The following is a 19,231-nucleotide window of genomic DNA, read 5'->3' as shown; positions in this document are numbered from 1 at the left end:
AGGAAAGATTCAACTCTGTGAGATGAATGCAGATATCACAAATAAGTTTCTCAGAATGCTTCTGTCTAGTTATTATATGAAGACATTTCGTTTTCCAACAAAGGCCTCAAAGCGCTCCAAATGACTACTTGCAGATTCTACAAAAAGAGTGTTTCAAAACTGCTCAATGAAAATTAAGGTTCAACTCTGTGAGATGAATGCACATATCACAAAGAAATTTGTCAGAATGCTTCTGTCTTGTTCTTATGTGAAGATATTTAATTTTCCATGATCGGCCTCAAAGCACTCCAATTATCCACTTTCCTATAGTACAAAAAAAGTCTTTCAAACTGCTCAATCACAAGTAAGGTTCAACTGTGTGAGATGAATGCACGTATCACAAAGACAGTTTTCAGAATGCTTCTGACTAGTTTTTATGTGAAGATATTATCTTTTCCACCATAGGCCTCAAAGCACAACAAATGTCCGTTTGCAGATTCTACAGAAAGAGAGTTTCATGACTGTTCAATCAAAAGAAAAGTTCAACTCTTTGACATGAATGCACATATCACAAAGAAGTTTTTCAGAATGCTTCTGTCTAGTTTTTATATGAAGATATTTCCCTTTCTACCATAAGCCTCAAAGCACTCCAAATGTCCACTCCCAGATTCTACAAATGGAGTGTTTCAAAGCTGGTCTATCAAAAGAAATGTTCAACTCTCTGAGATGTATGCACACATCACAGAGAAGTTTGTCAGAATGCTTCTGTCTAGTTTTTATGTGAAGATATTTCCTATTGAACCATAGGCCTGAAAGTGCTCCAAATGTCCCCTTGAAGATTCTAGAAAAAGAGTGTTTCAAAGCTGCTCCATCCACAGAAATATTCAACGCCATGAGATGCATGCACACATCCAAAGGAGTTTGTCAGAATGCTTCTGTCTAGTTTTTATGTGAAGGTATTTCCTTTTCCACCATAGGCCTCAAAGTGCTCCAAATGTCCAATTCCAGATTCTCCTAAAACACTGTTTCCAAACTGGTCAATGAAAAGAAATGTTCAACTCTGTGAGATGAATGCACACAGCATAAAGAAATTTGTCAGAATGCTTCTGTCTACTTTTTACGTGAAGATATTTCCTTTTCCGCAATAGGCCGCAAAAGGCTCCAAATGTCCACTTCCAGGTTCTACTAAAAGAGCATTTCGAAGCTGGTCAATCAAAAGAAAGGTTCAACTCTGTGAGATGAATGCACACATCACAAAGATGTTTTTCAGAATGCCTCCATCTAATTTTTATATGAAGATATTTCCCTTTCCGTGATAGGCCTCAAAGTGCTCCAAATGTCGTCATCCAGATTCCACAAAAAGAATGTTTCATAACTGCTCAATGAAAATTAACTTTCAACTCTGTGAGATGAATGCGCACACGAAAAAGAAATTTGTCAGCATGCTTCTGTCTAGTTCTTATGTGAAGATATTTCCTTTTCAACCCTAGGCCTCCAAGCGTTCCAAAGGTCCACTTGTAGATTCTGCCAAAAGAGTGTTTCAAAACTGTTCAGTGAAAAGTAAGGTTCAACTCTGTGAGATGAATGCACACATCACATAGAAAGCTTCTCAGATAGCTTCTGTCTAGCTGTGATATGAAGATATTTCCTTATCCACCGTAGGCCTCAGAGCACTCGAAATGTCCACTTGCAGATGCTACAAAAGAGTGTTTCAAAACTACTCAATGAAAAGCAAGGTTCAGCCCCGTGAGATGAATGCATGCATCCCAAAGTAGTTTGTGAGAATGCTTCTGTCTAGGTTTTTTGTGAATGTATTTCCTTTCCAGCAAAGGCCTCAAAGTGCTCCAAAAATCCACTTGCAGATTCCCCAAAGGAAGGTTTCAAAACTGCTCAATGGAAAGTAAGGTTCAACTCTGTGAGATGAATGTACACATCACAAAGTAGTTTGTCAAAATCCTTCTGTCTAGTTTTAATGTGAAGATATTTCCTTTTCGTGTTTCAAAACTGGTCAATCCAAAGTAAGGTTCAACTCTGTGAGATGAATACACATATCACAAGAAATTTCTCAGAATGCTTCTGTCTAGTTCTTAGGTGAAGATATTTCCTTTGCCACAATAGACCTCAAAGCACTCCAAAAGTCCACATGCAGATCATTCAAAAAGGGTGTTTCAAAACTGCTCAATAAAAGGTAAGGTTTCACTCTGTGTGATAAATGCACATATCACAAAGAAGGTTGTCAGAATGCTTCTGTCTAATTTTTGTGTGAAGATATTTCCTTTTCCACCATAGGCCCCAAACCTTCCAAATGCCTACTTGCAGATTCTGCAGAAAGAGTGTTTCAAAGCTGCTCAATTAAAAGATAGTTTCAACTCTGTGAGACGAATGCACACATCACAAAGAAGCTTGTCAGAATGCTTGTGTCTAGTTCTTATGGGAAGATATTTCCTTTACCACCATAGCCCTCCAAGCGCTCCAAATGTCCACTTGCAGATTCTACGAAAACAGTGTTTCAAAACTGTTCAACCAGACTAAGGTTCATCTCTGTGAGATGAATGCACACATCACAAAGAAATTTATCAGAATCCTTCTGTCTACTTCTTAAGTGAAGATATTTCCTTTTCCACCATAGGCCTCAAAGCACTCCAAATGTCCATTTTCAGATAGTAGAAAAAGGGGGTTTCCAAACTGCTCAATCAAAAGTAAGGTTCAGCTTTGTGAGATGAATGCATATATCTCAAAGAATGTTGTGAGAATGCTTCTGTCTCCTATTTATGTGAGGACGTTTCCTTTTCCACTGTAGGCCTCAAACCACTCCAAATGTCCGTTTGCAGATTCTACAAAAAGAGTGCTTCAAAGCTACTCATTCAAACGAAGGTTCAAATCTGTGAGATGAATTATCACGTCACAAAGAAGCTTCTCAGAATGCTTCTCTCTAGTTATTATTATACGAAGTCATTTCGTTATCCACCATAGGCCTCCAAGAGCTCCAAATATCCACTTTCAGATTCTACAAAAAGAATGTTTCAAAGCTGCTCAATCAAAAGAAAAGTTAAACTCTGTGTGATACGAAAGCACACATCACATTGGAGTTTCTCATAATGCTTCTGCCTAGTTATTACATGAAGACGTTTCGTTATCCACCATAGGCCTTGAAGCGCTCCAAATGTCATCTTGCAGATTCTACAAAAAGAGTATTTAAAAATTCCTCAATGAAAAGTAAGGTTCAACTCTGTGAGAAGAATGCACACATCACAAAAAAGTTTGTCTGAGTGCTTCTGTCTACTTGTTATGTGAAGATATTTCCTTTTCCATCAGAGGCCTCAAGCCACTGCAAATATCCACTGGGAGATTCTACAGAGAGAGTGTTTCAAAGTTGCTCAGTCAAAAGAAAGGTTCAACTCTGTGAGTTGAATGCACACATCACAAAGGAGTTTGTCACAATGCTTCTGTCTAGTCTTTATGTGAAGATATTTCCTTTTCCACCATAGGCCTCCAAGCAATCCAAAGGTCCACTTTCAAATTCTACAAAAAGTGTGTTTCAAAACTGCTCAATGAAAAGCAAGGTTCAACTCTGTGAGATGAATGTACACATCACAAAGAAGTTTGTCAGAACGCTTCTCTCCAGTTTTATTGTGAAGCTATTTCCTTTTCCACCAGAGGCCTCAAAGCGATCCAAATGTCCACTTGCAGATTTTATAAAAGTACTCTTTCAAAGCTGCTCAGTCAAAAGAACAGTTCAACTGTGTGAGACGAATGCTCACATTACAAAGAAGTTTGTGAGAATTCTTCTGTCTAGTTATTATATGAAGATATTTCGTTATCCACCAGAGGCCTCAAAGCCCTCCAAATATCCACCTGCAGATTCTACAAAAAGAGTGTTTCAAAACTGCTCAATGAAAAGTAAGGATCAACTCTGTGAGATGAATGCACACATCACAAAGAAGTTTGTCAGAATGCTTCTGTCTAGTTTTTAGGTGGAGATATTTCCTTTTGCTCCACAGGCCTCAAAGCGCTTCAAATGTTCACATGCAAATTCTACAAAAAGAGGGTTTCAAAGCTGCTCAATCAAAAGAAAGGTTCAACTCTGTGAGATGAATGCTCACATCAGAAAGAAGTTTGTCAGAAGGCTTCCATCTAGTTTTTATGTGAATATATTTCTTTTTCGACCCTAGGCCTCAAAGCACTTCAAATGTCCACTTGCAGATTCTACGAAAAGTGTTTCAAAATGGCTCAATGGAAAGTAAGGTTTAACTCTGTGAGATTAATGCACACACCACAAAGAAATTGGTCAGAATGCTTCTGTCTCCTTCTGATGTGAAGATATTTTCTTTTCCACCATAGGCCTCAAAGCACTTCGAATGTCCACTTGCATTTATTACAAAAGTGGTCTTTCAAAGATGCTCAATCAAAAGAAAGGGTCAAGTCTGAGAGATAAATGCACACAGCCCAAAGGAGGCTCTCAGAGTGCTTCTGTCAAGTTTTTATTTGAAGATATTTCCTTTTCCACCGTAGGCCTCAAAGCACAACAAATATCCACTTGCAGATTCTACAAAAAGAGTGTTTCAAGATTGCTTAATCAAAAGAAAGGTTCAACTCTGTGAGATGAATGCACACATCTCGAAGAAGTTTGTCAAAATGCGTCTGTCTAATTTTTATGTGAAGATATTTCCTTTTCCACATTAGGCTTCATAGCGTTCCAAATGTCCACTTGCAGATTCTACAAAAAGAGTGTTTCACAACTGCTCAATCACAAGAAAGTTGAAATCTATGAAATAAATTCACACATCACAAAGAAGTTTGTCAGAAGGCTTCTGTCTAGTTTTTATGTGAAGATATTGCCTTTTCCACCATAGGCCTCAAAGCGCTCCAAAGGTCCACTAGCAGATTCTACGAAAAGAGTGTTTCAAAGCTGCTGAATCAAAGGAAAGATTCAACTCTGTGAGATGAATGCAGATATCACAAATAAGTTTCTCAGAATGCTTCTGTCTAGTTATTATATGAAGACATTTCGTTTTCCAACAAAGGCCTCAAAGCGCTCCAAATGACTACTTGCAGATTCTACAAAAAGAGTGTTTCAAAACTGCTCAATGAAAATTAAGGTTCAACTCTGTGAGATGAATGCACATATCACAAAGAAATTTGTCAGAATGCTTCTGTCTTGTTCTTATGTGAAGATATTTAATTTTCCATGATCGGCCTCAAAGCACTCCAATTATCCACTTTCCTATAGTACAAAAAAAGTCTTTCAAACTGCTCAATCACAAGTAAGGTTCAACTGTGTGAGATGAATGCACGTATCACAAAGACAGTTTTCAGAATGCTTCTGACTAGTTTTTATGTGAAGATATTATCTTTTCCACCATAGGCCTCAAAGCACAACAAATGTCCGTTTGCAGATTCTACAGAAAGAGAGTTTCATGACTGTTCAATCAAAAGAAAAGTTCAACTCTTTGACATGAATGCACATATCACAAAGAAGTTTTTCAGAATGCTTCTGTCTAGTTTTTATATGAAGATATTTCCCTTTCTACCATAAGCCTCAAAGCACTCCAAATGTCCACTCCCAGATTCTACAAATGGAGTGTTTCAAAGCTGGTCTATCAAAAGAAATGTTCAACTCTCTGAGATGTATGCACACATCACAGAGAAGTTTGTCAGAATGCTTCTGTCTAGTTTTTATGTGAAGATATTTCCTATTGAACCATAGGCCTGAAAGTGCTCCAAATGTCCCCTTGAAGATTCTAGAAAAAGAGTGTTTCAAAGCTGCTCCATCCACAGAAATATTCAACGCCATGAGATGCATGCACACATCCAAAGGAGTTTGTCAGAATGCTTCTGTCTAGTTTTTATGTGAAGGTATTTCCTTTTCCACCATAGGCCTCAAAGTGCTCCAAATGTCCAATTCCAGATTCTCCTAAAACACTGTTTCCAAACTGGTCAATGAAAAGAAATGTTCAACTCTGTGAGATGAATGCACACAGCATAAAGAAATTTGTCAGAATGCTTCTGTCTACTTTTTACGTGAAGATATTTCCTTTTCCGCAATAGGCCGCAAAAGGCTCCAAATGTCCACTTCCAGGTTCTACTAAAAGAGCATTTCGAAGCTGGTCAATCAAAAGAAAGGTTCAACTCTGTGAGATGAATGCACACATCACAAAGATGTTTTTCAGAATGCCTCCATCTAATTTTTATATGAAGATATTTCCCTTTCCGTGATAGGCCTCAAAGTGCTCCAAATGTCGTCATCCAGATTCCACAAAAAGAATGTTTCATAACTGCTCAATGAAAATTAACTTTCAACTCTGTGAGATGAATGCGCACACGAAAAAGAAATTTGTCAGCATGCTTCTGTCTAGTTCTTATGTGAAGATATTTCCTTTTCAACCCTAGGCCTCCAAGCGTTCCAAAGGTCCACTTGTAGATTCTGCCAAAAGAGTGTTTCAAAACTGTTCAGTGAAAAGTAAGGTTCAACTCTGTGAGATGAATGCACACATCACATAGAAAGCTTCTCAGATAGCTTCTGTCTAGCTGTGATATGAAGATATTTCCTTATCCACCGTAGGCCTCAGAGCACTCGAAATGTCCACTTGCAGATGCTACAAAAGAGTGTTTCAAAACTACTCAATGAAAAGCAAGGTTCAGCCCCGTGAGATGAATGCATGCATCCCAAAGTAGTTTGTGAGAATGCTTCTGTCTAGGTTTTTTGTGAATGTATTTCCTTTCCAGCAAAGGCCTCAAAGTGCTCCAAAAATCCACTTGCAGATTCCCCAAAGGAAGGTTTCAAAACTGCTCAATGGAAAGTAAGGTTCAACTCTGTGAGATGAATGTACACATCACAAAGTAGTTTGTCAAAATCCTTCTGTCTAGTTTTAATGTGAAGATATTTCCTTTTCGTGTTTCAAAACTGGTCAATCCAAAGTAAGGTTCAACTCTGTGAGATGAATACACATATCACAAGAAATTTCTCAGAATGCTTCTGTCTAGTTCTTAGGTGAAGATATTTCCTTTGCCACAATAGACCTCAAAGCACTCCAAAAGTCCACATGCAGATCATTCAAAAAGGGTGTTTCAAAACTGCTCAATAAAAGGTAAGGTTTCACTCTGTGTGATAAATGCACATATCACAAAGAAGGTTGTCAGAATGCTTCTGTCTAATTTTTGTGTGAAGATATTTCCTTTTCCACCATAGGCCCCAAACCTTCCAAATGCCTACTTGCAGATTCTGCAGAAAGAGTGTTTCAAAGCTGCTCAATTAAAAGATAGTTTCAACTCTGTGAGACGAATGCACACATCACAAAGAAGCTTGTCAGAATGCTTGTGTCTAGTTCTTATGGGAAGATATTTCCTTTACCACCATAGCCCTCCAAGCGCTCCAAATGTCCACTTGCAGATTCTACGAAAACAGTGTTTCAAAACTGTTCAACCAGACTAAGGTTCATCTCTGTGAGATGAATGCACACATCACAAAGAAATTTATCAGAATCCTTCTGTCTACTTCTTAAGTGAAGATATTTCCTTTTCCACCATAGGCCTCAAAGCACTCCAAATGTCCATTTTCAGATAGTAGAAAAAGGGGGTTTCCAAACTGCTCAATCAAAAGTAAGGTTCAGCTTTGTGAGATGAATGCATATATCTCAAAGAATGTTGTGAGAATGCTTCTGTCTCCTATTTATGTGAGGACGTTTCCTTTTCCACTGTAGGCCTCAAACCGCTCCAAATGTCCGTTTGCAGATTCTACAAAAAGAGTGCTTCAAAGCTACTCATTCAAACGAAGGTTCAAATCTGTGAGATGAATTATCACGTCACAAAGAAGCTTCTCAGAATGCTTCTCTCTAGTTATTATTATACGAAGTCATTTCGTTATCCACCATAGGCCTCCAAGAGCTCCAAATATCCACTTTCAGATTCTACAAAAAGAATGTTTCAAAGCTGCTCAATCAAAAGAAAAGTTAAACTCTGTGTGATACGAAAGCACACATCACATTGGAGTTTCTCATAATGCTTCTGCCTAGTTATTACATGAAGACGTTTCGTTATCCACCATAGGCCTTGAAGCGCTCCAAATGTCATCTTGCAGATTCTACAAAAAGAGTATTTAAAAATTCCTCAATGAAAAGTAAGGTTCAACTCTGTGAGAAGAATGCACACATCACAAAAAAGTTTGTCTGAGTGCTTCTGTCTACTTGTTATGTGAAGATATTTCCTTTTCCGTCAGAGGCCTCAAGCCACTGCAAATATCCACTGGGAGATTCTACAGAGAGAGTGTTTCAAAGTTGCTCAGTCAAAAGAAAGGTTCAACTCTGTGAGTTGAATGCACACATCACAAAGGAGTTTGTCACAATGCTTCTGTCTAGTCTTTATGTGAAGATATTTCCTTTTCCACCATAGGCCTCCAAGCAATCCAAAGGTCCACTTTCAAATTCTACAAAAAGTGTGTTTCAAAACTGCTCAATGAAAAGCAAGGTTCAACTCTGTGAGATGAATGTACACATCACAAAGAAGTTTGTCAGAACGCTTCTCTCCAGTTTTATTGTGAAGCTATTTCATTTTCCACCAGAGGCCTCAAAGCGATCCAAATGTCCACTTGCAGATTTTATAAAAGTACTCTTTCAAAGCTGCCCAGTCAAAAGAACAGTTCAACTCTGTGAGACGAATGCTCACATTACAAAGAAGTTTGTGAGAATTCTTCTGTCTAGTTATTATGTGAAGATATTTCGTTATCCACCAGAGGCCTCAAAGCCCTCCAAATATCCACCTGCAGATTCTACAGAAAGAGTGTTTCAAAACTGCTCAATGAAAAGTAAGGATCAACTCTGTGAGATGAATGCACACATCACAAAGAAGTTTGTCAGAATGCTTCTGTCTAGTTTTTAAGTGGAGATTTTTCCTTTTGCTCCACAGGCCTCAAAGCGCTTCAAATGTTCACATGCAAATTCTACAAAAAGAGGGTTTCAAAGCTGCTCAATCAAAAGAAAGGTTCAACTCTGTGAGATGAATGCACACATCAGAAAGAAGTTTGTCAGAAGGCTTCCATCTAGTTTGTATGTGAATATATTTCTTTTTCGACCCTAGGCCTCCAAGCGCTTCAAATGTCCACTTGCAGATTCTACGAAAAGTGTTTCAAAATGGCTCAATGGAAAGTAAGGTTTAACTCTGTGAGATTAATGCACACACCACAAAGAAATTGGTCAGAATGCTTCTGTCTCCTTCTGATGTGAAGATATTTTCTTTTCCACCATAGGCCTCAAAGCACTTCGAATGTCCACTTGCATTTATTACAAAAGTGGTCTTTCAAAGATGCTCAATCAAAAGAAAGGGTCAAGTCTGAGAGATAAAGGCACACAGCCCAAAGGAGGCTCTCAGAGTGCTTCTGTCAAGTTTTTATTTGAAGATATTTCCTTTTCCACCGTAGGCCCCAAAGCACAACAAATATCCACTTGCAGATTCTACAAAAAGAGTGTTTCAAGATTGCTTAATCAAAAGAAAGGTTCAACTCTGTGAGATGAATGCACACATCTCGAAGAAGTTTGTCAAAATGCGTCTGTCTAATTTTTATGTGAAGATATTTCCTTTTCCACCTTAGGCTTCATAGCGTTCCAAATGTCCACTTGCAGATTCTACAAAAAGAGTGTTTCACAACTGCTCAATCACAAGAAAGTTGAAATCTATGAAATAAATTCACACATCACAAAGAAGTTTGTCAGAAGGCTTCTGTCTAGTTTTTATGTGAAGATATTGCCTTTTCCACCATAGGCCTCAAAGCGCTCCAAATGTCCACTAGCAGATTCTACGAAAAGAGTGTTTCAAAGCTGCTGAATCAAAGGAAAGATTCAACTCTGTGAGATGAATGCAGATATCACAAATAAGTTTCTCAGAATGCTTCTGTCTAGTTATTATATGAAGACATTTCGTTTTCCAACAAAGGCCTCAAAGCGCTCCAAATGACTACTTGCAGATTCTACAAAAAGAGTGTTTCAAAACTGCTCAATGAAAATTAAGGTTCAACTCTGTGAGATGAATGCACATATCACAAAGAAATTTGTCAGAATGCTTCTGTCTTGTTCTTATGTGAAGATATTTAATTTTCCATGATCGGCCTCAAAGAACTCCAATTATCCACTTTCCTATAGTACAAAAAAAGTCTTTCAAACTGCTCAATCACAAGTAAGGTTCAACTCTGTGAGATGAATGCACACATCACATAGAAAGCTTCTCAGATAGCTTCTGTCTAGCTGTGATATGAAGATATTTCCTTATCCACCGTAGGCCTCAGAGCACTCGAAATGTCCACTTGCAGATGCTACAAAAGAGTGTTTCAAAACTACTCAATGAAAAGCAAGGTTCAGCCCCGTGAGATGAATGCATGCATCCCAAAGTAGTTTGTGAGAATGCTTCTGTCTAGGTTTTTTGTGAATGTATTTCCTTTCCAGCAAAGGCCTCAAAGTGCTCCAAAAATCCACTTGCAGATTCCCCAAAGGAAGGTTTCAAAACTGCTCAATGGAAAGTAAGGTTCAACTCTGTGAGATGAATGTACACATCACAAAGTAGTTTGTCAAAATCCTTCTGTCTAGTTTTAATGTGAAGATATTTCCTTTTCGTGTTTCAAAACTGGTCAATCCAAAGTAAGGTTCAACTCTGTGAGATGAATACACATATCACAAGAAATTTCTCAGAATGCTTCTGTCTAGTTCTTAGGTGAAGATATTTCCTTTGCCACAATAGACCTCAAAGCACTCCAGAAGTCCACATGCAGATCATTCAAAAAGGGTGTTTCAAAACTGCTCAATAAAAGGTAAGGTTTCACTCTGTGTGATAAATGCACATATCACAAAGAAGGTTGTCAGAATGCTTCTGTCTAATTTTTGTGTGAAGATATTTCCTTTTCCACCATAGGCCCCAAACCTTCCAAATGCCTACTTGCAGATTCTGCAGAAAGAGTGTTTCAAAGCTGCTCAATTAAAAGATAGTTTCAACTCTGTGAGACGAATGCACACATCACAAAGAAGCTTGTCAGAATGCTTGTGTCTAGTTCTTATGGGAAGATATTTCCTTTACCACCATAGCCCTCCAAGCGCTCCAAATGTCCACTTGCAGATTCTACGAAAACAGTGTTTCAAAACTGTTCAACCAGACTAAGGTTCATCTCTGTGAGATGAATGCACACATCACAAAGAAATTTATCAGAATCCTTCTGTCTACTTCTTAAGTGAAGATATTTCCTTTTCCACCATAGGCCTCAAAGCACTCCAAATGTCCATTTTCAGATAGTAGAAAAAGGGGGTTTCCAAACTGCTCAATCAAAAGTAAGGTTCAGCTTTGTGAGATGAATGCATATATCTCAAAGAATGTTGTGAGAATGCTTCTGTCTCCTATTTATGTGAGGACGTTTCCTTTTCCACTGTAGGCCTCAAACCGCTCCAAATGTCCGTTTGCAGATTCTACAAAAAGAGTGCTTCAAAGCTACGCATTCAAACGAAGGTTCAAATCTGTGAGATGAATTATCACGTCACAAAGAAGCTTCTCAGAATGCTTCTCTCTAGTTATTATTATACGAAGTCATTTCGTTATCCACCATAGGCCTCCAAGAGCTCCAAATATCCACTTTCAGATTCTACAAAAAGAATGTTTCAAAGCTGCTCAATCAAAAGAAAAGTTAAACTCTGTGTGATACGAAAGCACACATCACATTGGAGTTTCTCATAATGCTTCTGCCTAGTTATTACATGAAGACGTTTCGTTATCCACCATAGGCCTTGAAGCGCTCCAAATGTCATCTTGCAGATTCTACAAAAAGAGTATTTAAAAATTCCTCAATGAAAAGTAAGGTTCAACTCTGTGAGAAGAATGCACACATCACAAAAAAGTTTGTCTGAGTGCTTCTGTCTACTTGTTATGTGAAGATATTTCCTTTTCCGTCAGAGGCCTCAAGCCACTGCAAATATCCACTGGGAGATTCTACAGAGAGGGTGTTTCAAAGTTGCTCAGTCAAAAGAAAGGTTCAACTCTGTGAGTTGAATGCACACATCACAAAGGAGTTTGTCACAATGCTTCTGTCTAGTCTTTATGTGAAGATATTTCCTTTTCCACCATAGGCCTCCAAGCAATCCAAAGGTCCACTTTCAAATTCTACAAAAAGTGTGTTTCAAAACTGCTCAATGAAAAGCAAGGTTCAACTCTGTGAGATGAATGTACACATCACAAAGAAGTTTGTCAGAACGCTTCTCTCCAGTTTTATTGTGAAGCTATTTCCTTTTCCACCAGAGGCCTCAAAGCGATCCAAATGTCCACTTGCAGATTTTATAAAAGTACTCTTTCAAAGCTGCCCAGTCAAAAGAACAGTTCAACTCTGTGAGACGAATGCTCACATTACAAAGAAGTTTGTGAGAATTCTTCTGTCTAGTTATTATGTGAAGATATTTCGTTATCCACCAGAGGCCTCAAAGACCTCCAAATATCCACCTGCAGATTCTACAGAAAGAGTGTTTCAAAACTGCTCAATGAAAAGTAAGGATCAACTCTGTGAGATGAATGCACACATCACAAAGAAGTTTGTCAGAATGCTTCTGTCTAGTTTTTAGGTGGAGATATTTCCTTTTGCTCCACAGGCCTCAAAGCGCTTCAAATGTTCACATGCAAATTCTACAAAAAGAGGGTTTCAAAGCTGCTCAATCAAAAGAAAGGTTCAACTCTGTGAGATGAATGCACACATCAGAAAGAAGTTTGTCAGAAGGCTTCCATCTAGTTTGTATGTGAATATATTTCTTTTTCGACCCTAGGCCTCCAAGCGCTTCAAATGTCCACTTGCAGATTCTACGAAAAGTGTTTCAAAATGGCTCAATGGAAAGTAAGGTTTAACTCTGTGAGATTAATGCACACACCACAAAGAAATTGGTCAGAATGCTTCTGTCTCCTTCTGATGTGAAGATATTTTCTTTTCCACCATAGGCCTCAAAGCACTTCGAATGTCCACTTGCATTTATTACAAAAGTGGTCTTTCAAAGATGCTCAATCAAAAGAAAGGGTCAAGTCTGAGAGATAAATGCACACAGCCCAAAGGAGGCTCTCAGAGTGCTTCTGTCAAGTTTTTATTTGAAGATATTTCCTTTTCCACCGTAGGCCTCAAAGCACAACAAATATCCGCTTGCAGATTCTACAAAAAGAGTGTTTCAAGATTGCTTAATCAAAAGAAAGGTTCAACTCTGTGAGATGAATGCACACATCTCGAAGAAGTTTGTCAAAATGCGTCTGTCTAATTTTTATGTGAAGATATTTCCTTTTCCACCTTAGGCTTCATAGCGTTCCAAATGTCCACTTGCAGATTCTACAAAAAGAGTGTTTCACAACTGCTCAATCACAAGAAAGTTGAAATCTATGAAATAAATTCACACATCACAAAGAAGTTTGTCAGAAGGCTTCTGTCTAGTTTTTATGTGAAGATATTGCCTTTTCCACCATAGGCCTCGAAGCGCTCCAAATGTCCACTAGCAGATTCTACGAAAAGACTGTTTCAAAGCTGCTGAATCAAAGGAAAGATTCAACTCTGTGAGATGAATGCAGATATCACAAATAAGTTTCTCAGAATGCTTCTGTCTAGTTATTATATGAAGACATTTCGTTTTCCAACAAAGGCCTCAAAGCGCTCCAAATGACTACTTGCAGATTCTACAAAAAGAGTGTTTCAAAACTGCTCAATGAAAATTAAGGTTCAACTCCGTGAGAAGAATGCACACATCACAAAAAAGTTTGTCTGAGTGCTTCTGTCTACTTGTTATGTGAAGATATTTCCTTTTCCGTCAGAGGCCTCAAGCCACTGCAAATATCCACTGGGAGATTCTACAGAGAGAGTGTTTCAAAGTTGCTCAGTCAAAAGAAAGGTTCAACTCTGTGAGTTGAATGCACACATCACAAAGGAGTTTGTCACAATGCTTCTGTCTAGTCTTTATGTGAAGATATTTCCTTTTCCACCATAGGCCTCCAAGCAATCCAAAGGTCCACTTTCAAATTCTACAAAAAGTGTGTTTCAAAACTGCTCAATGAAAAGCAAGGTTCAACTCTGTGAGATGAATGTACACATCACAAAGAAGTTTGTCAGAACGCTTCTCTCCAGTTTTATTGTGAAGCTATTTCCTTTTCCACCAGAGGCCTCAAAGCGATCCAAATGTCCACTTGCAGATTTGATAAAAGTACTCTTTCAAAGCTGCCCAGTCAAAAGAACAGTTCAACTCTGTGAGACGAATGCTCACATTACAAAGAAGTTTGTGAGAATTCTTCTGTCTAGTTATTATGTGAAGATATTTCGTTATCCACCAGAGGCCTCAAAGCCCTCCAAATATCCACCTGCAGATTCTACAAAAAGAGTGTTTCAAAACTGCTCAATGAAAAGTAAGGATCAACTCTGTGAGATGAATGCACACATCACAAAGAAGTTTGTCAGAATGCTTCTGTCTAGTTTTTAGGTGGAGATATTTCCTTTTGCTCCACAGGCCTCAAAGCGCTTCAAATGTTCACATGCAAATTCTACAAAAAGAGGGTTTCAAAGCTGCTCAATCAAAAGAAAGGTTCAACTCTGTGAGATGAATGCACACATCAGAAAGAAGTTTGTCAGAAGGCTTCCATCTAGTTTTTATGTGAATATATTTCTTTTTTGACCCTAGGCCTCCAAGCGCTTCAAATGTCCACTTGCAGATTCTACGAAAAGTGTTTCAAAATGGCTCAATGGAAAGTAAGGTTTAACTCTGTGAGATTAATGCACACACCACAAAGAAATTGGTCAGAATGCTTCTGTCTCCTTCTGATGTGAAGATATTTTCTTTTCCACCATAGGCCTCAAAGCACTTCGAATGTCCACTTGCATTTATTACAAAAGTGGTCTTTCAAAGATGCTCAATCAAAAGAAAGGGTCAAGTCTGAGAGATAAATGCACACAGCCCAAAGGAGGCTCTCAGAGTGCTTCTGTCAAGTTTTTATTTGAAGATATTTCCTTTTCCACCGTAGGCCTCAAAGCACAACAAATATCCACTTGCAGATTCTACAAAAAGAGTGTTTCAAGATTGCTTAATCAAAAGAAAGGTTCAACTCTGTGAGATGAATGCACACATCTCGAAGAAGTTTGTCAAAATGCGTCTGTCTAATTTTTATGTGAAGATACTTCCTTTTCCACCTTAGGCTTCATAGCGTTCCAAATGTCCACTTGCAGATTCTATAAAAAGAGTGTTTCACAACTGCTCAATCACAATAAAGTTGAAATCTATGAAATAAATTCACACATCACAAAGAAGTTTGTCAGAAGGCTTCTGTCTAGTTTTTATGTGAAGATATTGCCTTTTCCACCATAGGCCTCGAAGCGCTCCAAATGTCCACTAGCAGATTCTACGAAAAGAGTGTTTCAAAGCTGCTGAATCAAAGGAAAGATTCAACTCTGTGAGATGAATGCAGATATCACAAATAAGTTTCTCAGAATGCTTCTGTCTAGTTATTATATGAAGACATTTCGTTTTCCAACAAAGGCCTCAAAGCGCTCCAAATGACTACTTGCAGATTCTACAAAAAGAGTGTTTCAAAACTGCTCAATGAAAATTAAGGTTCAACTCTGTGAGATGAATGCACATATCACAAAGAAATTTGTCAGAATGCTTCTGTCTTGTTCTTATGTGAAGATATTTAATTTTCCATGATCGGCCTCAAAGCACTCCAATTATCCACTTTCCTATAGTACAAAAAAAGTCTTTCAAACTGCTCAATCACAAGTAAGGTTCAACTGTGTGAGATGAATGCACGTATCACAAAGACAGTTTTCAGAATGCTTCTGACTAGTTTTATGTGAAGATATTATCTTTTCCACCATAGGCCTCAAAGCACAACAAATGTCCGTTTGCAGATTCTACAGAAAGAGTTTCATGACTGTTCAATCAAAAGAAAAGTTCAACTCTTTGACATGAATGCACATATCACAAAGAAGTTTTTCAAAATGCTGCTGTCTAGTTCTTATATGAAGATATTTCCCTTTCTACCATAAGCCTCAAAGCACTCCAAATGTCCACTCCCAGATTCTACAAATGGAGTGTTTCAAAGCTGGTCTATCAAAAGAAATGTTCAACTCTCTGAGATGTATGCACACATCACAGAGAAGTTTGTCAGAATGCTTCTGTCTAGTTTTTATGTGAAGATATTTCCTATTGAACCATAGGCCTGAAAGTGCTCCAAATGTCCCCTTGAAGATTTTAGAAAAAGAGTGTTTCAAAGCTGCTCAATCCACAGAAATATTCAACGCCATGAGATGCATGCACACATCCAAATGAGTTTGTCAGAATGCTTCTGTCTAGTTTTTATGTGAAGGTATTTCCTTTTCCACCATAGGCCTCAAAGTGCTCCAAATGTCCACTTCCGGATTCTACTAAAACAGTGTTTCCAAACTGGTCAATGAAAAGAAATGTTCAACTCTGTGAGATGAATGCACACAGCATAAAGAAATTTGTCAGAATGCTTCTGTCTACTTTTTACGTGAAGATATTTCCTTTTCCGCAATAGGCCACAAAAGGCTCCAAATGTCCACTTCCAGGTCCTACTAAAAGAGCATTTCGAAGCTGGTCAATCAAAAGAAAGGTTCAACTCTGTGAGATGAATGCACACATCACAAAGATGTTTTTCAGAATGCCTCCATCTAATTTTTATATGAAGATATTTCCCTTTCCGTGATAGGCCTCAAAGTGCTCCAAATGTCGTCATCCAGATTCCACAAAAAGAATGTTTCATAACTGCTCAATGAAAATTAACTTTCAACTCTGTGAGATGAATGCACACACGAAAAAGAAATTTGTCAGTATTCTTCTGTCTAGTTCTTATGTGAAGATATTTCCTTTTCAACCCTAGGCCTCCAAGCGTTCCAAAGGTCCACTTGTAGATTCTGCCAAAAGAGGGTTTCAAAACTGTTCAGTGAAAAGTAAGGTTCAACTCTGTGAGATGAATGCACACATCACATAGAAAGCTTCTCAGATAGCTTCTGTCTAGCTGTGATATGAAGATATTTCCTTATCCACCGTAGGCCTCAGAGCACTCGAAATGTCCACTTGCAGATGCTACAAAAGTGTGTTTCAAAACTACTCAATGAAAAGCAAGCTTCAGCCCTGTGAGAAGAATGCATGCATCCCAAAGTAGTTTGTGAGAATGCTTCTGTCTAGGTTTTTTGTGAATGTATTTCCTTTCCAGCAAAGGCCTCAAAGTGCTCCAAAAATCCACTTGCAGATTCCCCAAAGGAAGGTTTCGAAACTGCTCAATGGAAAGTAAGGTTCAACTCTGTGAGATGAATGTACACATCACAAAGAAGTTTGTCAAAATCCTTCTGTCTAGTTTTAATGTGAAGATATTTCCTTTTCGTGTTTCAAAACTGGTCAATCCAAAGTGAGGTTCAACTCTGTGAGATGAATACACATATCACAAGAAATTTCTCAGAATGCTTCTGTCTAGTTCTTAGGTGAAGATATTTCCTTGGCCACAATAGACCTCAAAGCACTCCAAATGTCCACTTGCAGATCATTCAAAAAGGGTGTTTCAAAACTGCTCAATAAAAAGTAAGGTTTCACTCTGTGTGATAAATGCACATATCACAAAGAAGGTTGTCAGAATGCTTCTGTCTAATTTTTGTGTGAAGATATTTCCTTTTCCACCATACGCCCCAAACCTTCCAAATGCCTACTTGCAGATTCTGCAGAAAGAGTGTTTCAAAGCTGCTCAATTAAAAGATAGTTTCAACTCTGTGAGACGAATGCACACATCACAAAGAAGCTTGTCAGAATGCTTGTGTCTAGTTCTTATGGGAAGATATTTCCTTTACCACCATAGCCCTCCAAGCGCTCCAAATGTCCACTTGCAGATTCTACGAAAACAGTGTTTCAAAACTGTTCAACCAGACTAAGGTTCATCTCTGTGAGATGAATGCACACATCACAAAGAAATTTATCAGAATCCTTCTGTCTACTTCTTAAGTGAAGATATTTCCTTTTCCACCATAGGCCTCAAAGCACTCCAAATGTCCATTTTCAGATAGTAGAAAAAGGGGGTTTCCAAACTGCTCAATCAAAAGTAAGGTTCAGCTTTGTGAGATGATTGCATATATCTCAAAGAATGTTGTGAGAATGCTTCTGTCTCCTATTTATGTGAGGACGTTTCCTTTTCCACTCTAGGCCTCAAACCACTCCAAATGTCCGTTTGCAGATTCTACAAAAAGAGTGCTTCAAAGCTACTCATTCAAACGAAGGTTCAAATCTGTGAGATGAATTATCACGTCACAAAGAAGCTTCTCAGAATGCTTCTCTCTAGTTATTATTATACGAAGTCATTTCGTTATCCACCATAGGCCTCCAAGAGCTCCAAATATCCACTTTCAGATTCTACAAAAAGAATGTTTCAAAGCTGCTCAATCAAAAGAAAAGTTAAACTCTGTGTGATACGAAAGCACACATCACATTGGAGTTTCTCATAATGCTTCTGCCTAGTTATTACATGAAGACGTTTCGTTATCCACCATAGGCCTTGAAGCGCTCCAAATGTCATCTTGCAGATTCTACAAAAAGAGTATTTAAAAATTCCTCAATGAAAAGTAAGGTTCAACTCTGTGAGAAGAATGCACACATCACAAAAAAGTTTGTCTGAGTGCTTCTGTCTACTTGTTATGTGAAGATATTTCCTTTTCCATCAGAGGCCTCAAGCCACTGCAAATATCCACTGGGAGATTCTACAGAGAGAGTGTTTCAAAGTTGCTCAGTCAAAAGAAAGGTTCAACTCTGTGAGTTGAATGCACACATCACAAAGGAGTTTGTCACAATGCTTCTGTCTAGTCTTTATGTGAAGATATTTCCTTTTCCACCATAGGCCTCCAAGCAATCCAAAGGTCCACTTTCAAATTCTACAAAAAGTGTGTTTCAAAACTGCTCAATGAAAAGCAAGGTTCAACTCTGTGAGATGAATGTACACATCACAAAGAAGTTTGTCAGAACGCTTCTCTCCAGTTTTATTGTGAAGCTATTTCCTTTTCCACCAGAGGCCTCAAAGCGATCCAAATGTCCACTTGCAGATTTTATAAAAGTACTCTTTCAAAGCTGCCCAGTCAAAAGAACAGTTCAACTCTGTGAGACGAATGCTCACATTACAAAGAAGTTTGTGAGAATTCTTCTGTCTAGTTATTATGTGAAGATATTTCGTTATCCACCAGAGGCCTCAAAGCCCTCCAAATATCCACCTGCAGATTCTACAAAAA

This window comes from Pan paniscus, chromosome Y (assembly GCF_029289425.2).
Source record: "Pan paniscus chromosome Y, NHGRI_mPanPan1-v2.0_pri, whole genome shotgun sequence".
Classification (NCBI taxonomy): Eukaryota; Metazoa; Chordata; class Mammalia; order Primates; family Hominidae; genus Pan; species Pan paniscus.
This window is presented reverse-complemented; position numbering follows the sequence as displayed.